Below are 2,953 nucleotides of genomic sequence, written 5' to 3'. Positions count from 1 at the left end.
TGAAACAGGAAGCGAATACATTATCTTCCCTGAAAGTGGGGGGATACTTTTGGGGGAAGAGGAATATGAATAGTGGAATTCAATGTGGAAGAAGAAGGGGCATTTTTAGCCCCTTCTTTTTTGTGGGTGCTTAAAGCTTATCCAAAAAAGGATAGGCAACATAGGGAAGGAGGTAAAAATTCTAATGTCTGACCTAATGGTTGTCTGAATATCCTATCTTTTAGAAGAACAATGAATGCCTAAGCAAAAGTGTCAGTTAACACAACCTAAAGTCAATGCTGAAGACACACATTTATAGCAGTAGTTGATGAACTAGGAGCAGGAAGAATCAACATGTCCTTCTTTAGTTCTCTTTGGAATGGAAATAAGTATACAATTCACTTCCTCTCTCCCACACAAACTCACAAAACAAGCAATACTTTCAGAAGGGAAAAGGGGGACAAAGTACTTGTTCTTAAAAAAATAGTCAGCTGTTATTAGCTTGCTCATTCTTTTCCAGCACAAAGGTAACAACTCCCCCTATTGTACGCAATAGGTAAAAGCATAACACTATCCCTAATACTGTTAGAAACCGGTAACTAATCTTCAGAAAACTAATTTACAAGTGGATTTACAAATGACAGGCGACAGGAATGACATGGGAAAGATGTTGCAATGGACATACAAATGAAATCAGATGATGCAATAATAAAAGGAATATACAAATACTAAAGCAAAAGAGTGACTAATTTTCTTATATTGGATTTACAAAAGAGCTCGTTAAAGCATTGAGGAATCTTGTGAGAAGGGACAAAGGGAAAAAAAAACCCAAGTTCTACACTATTTGAATGAACTAAAAATTAAGATTGTTAAAATCTTATTTGTTTATTTGATCAAGGTTAAAATAGATATTGTTATTTCTGGTAACATTCAATGAACTTTTGTTGACACCAATTCTGAAATGACAAGGCTTTATGGATTTGTTTATGAATAAGAGATAGGACCCGGGATGAAGAGATTTGTTAATCCTAATCCTTAAAAGTAAGTGGTAAATAACTAAAACTGTTTACACTTATTGTGAACATGGGAAGTGACTTCTTTGTACATTTTTTCTAGTTTCTACCTTTCTTTTCTGCAGCTTCCACTCTTTTTATTCTTCTATATTTTTGTTTGCATTAGTTTTTACTGTTGTAATTATAAATTTATTACAATTACTATAAAAAGAAACCCAAACTACTGATACTCAAAACTTGGAATTAGGGGCACACCTGGAACTTTCATTGGTAGCGTCACAAAATGAATGTCATGGTGGCACAAAATACCCATACACCAGAAGCATACAAAATTCAGGGTAGTCGACTTACAGCCAGAACTGAGACTAAAATTTATATTGCTAGGTGAAACATTTGTTAAGTGAGTTTTGCCCCATTCTATGACCTTTCTTGCCACAGTTGTTAAGAGAACCACTGCAGCTGTTAATTTAGTAATAATGTTGTTAATTGAATCTGATTTCCCCATTTACTTTGCTTGTCGGAAGGTCGCAAAAGGAGATCACATGACTCTGGGAGACAGCAATGGTCATAAATAGGAACCAGTTGCCAAGCAACTGAATTTTGATCACTTGACTATAGGGATGCTGCAATGTTGTGTGAAAAACGGTCATAAGTTCATTTTTTCAACACTATTGTCACTTTGAACAGTCACTAAATGAACTGTTGTAAATCAAGGACTACCTGTAATCACCTTCTGCTTCATTTTTAAAGAACATCTATGGAGGTGCAAAGATATTGCTGGGAATACTGTTTAGGATTGAAGATGGCGTTTTGCAATTTACTAGCTTCTGATTAATTTTTATTAAACAAATGTCAGAAGGCAAAAGGCATAAATGATTTCAAGGGTTTGGATGTTTTAGGACTGCCCCAGCCTCCAAGCTGTAGGTATGTTTGTTTTGTTTAACAGTGAATGGCAATATTATGAGCAAGATGCTTCCAACTATTTCAAGATTATATAAAGCACCACTTGATATAGAAATATTAAATATTTCTATATGGACTAACATTATTCCAATCATAAATGCAATAAAAAAGATCTGCAGAAGTTGCAGCGTAAATCACAGTTCCATCTGAATTCAGCAATCGTTGCAGTCTAGAGAAAATTGAAATTTCCCCAAAAGGTTTAATTCAGCAATTAATCAGACTCTGACAACTCAAAGCAGCAAAAATGGAACCATGTTACCAGAGTTTAGACTTCGCACCACTGAGATTTTAAATATATAATCTTACGTTTGAGATAAAACACCGACAAGTACCAGTTTGACAATGCAAACTACTAACATCTAGATATATTTGTTTTTATTTGTCTACTCACAACTTCAGAACATGTTTATTATTTTGAAAAAAACTTTTTGAGAACTACTTATAACACAGTCCACTTATTTGTTGCCAAGCAAGTCTTTCCATCAGCTGTAACAGATCAGGCTACAATTCTCCCCAATGAGCATCAAGGATAGCTCCAATAAGCACTCCACCCTGTTTGTGCAAATTATGTGCGTGTCATTTACTTAGCTCTTCTAAAGGCAGTTTCTCCTTTTCATACAACTTTTTTATCCTGTCGCTAGAAACAACCTGTAAGTTAGGAACTTTGGAAGAAGTGAAGAGTGGGTTCTCTAAATTAAGACAGAGAGCTTAGTTTTATGCTTTAAAATCTGCAAAAGCCACAGCAAACTTAGAAGGTTGCAGTAATATGAATCAACTGGGAGGGGTGTATGTGTAGAATATTGTCAATCCATGCATGATTCAGTCTATGTATGCTCTCTAATGAGAGTTCCATGAGTACTTTGGACTTAAACTCCTATTAGTTTCAGCCACAAGGCAGTGAAAGCCAAAAATATTGGGAGAGCTCCAAGTTGTTCTTCATGAAGAGACAGTCAATTTTGTTTAGCTTAATGCAAACAATACAATAACACATGTAGCCA

The sequence above is a fragment of the Thamnophis sirtalis genome, unplaced genomic scaffold, assembly GCF_051295495.1.
Source record: "Thamnophis sirtalis isolate CommonGarterSnake01/CBP01778 unplaced genomic scaffold, rThaSir2_p1.2 scaffold_6, whole genome shotgun sequence".
In the NCBI taxonomy this organism is placed as follows: domain Eukaryota; kingdom Metazoa; phylum Chordata; class Lepidosauria; order Squamata; family Natricidae; genus Thamnophis; species Thamnophis sirtalis.
The sequence above is the reverse complement of the archived record's forward strand: the minus strand, read 5'-3'. Positions refer to the sequence as shown.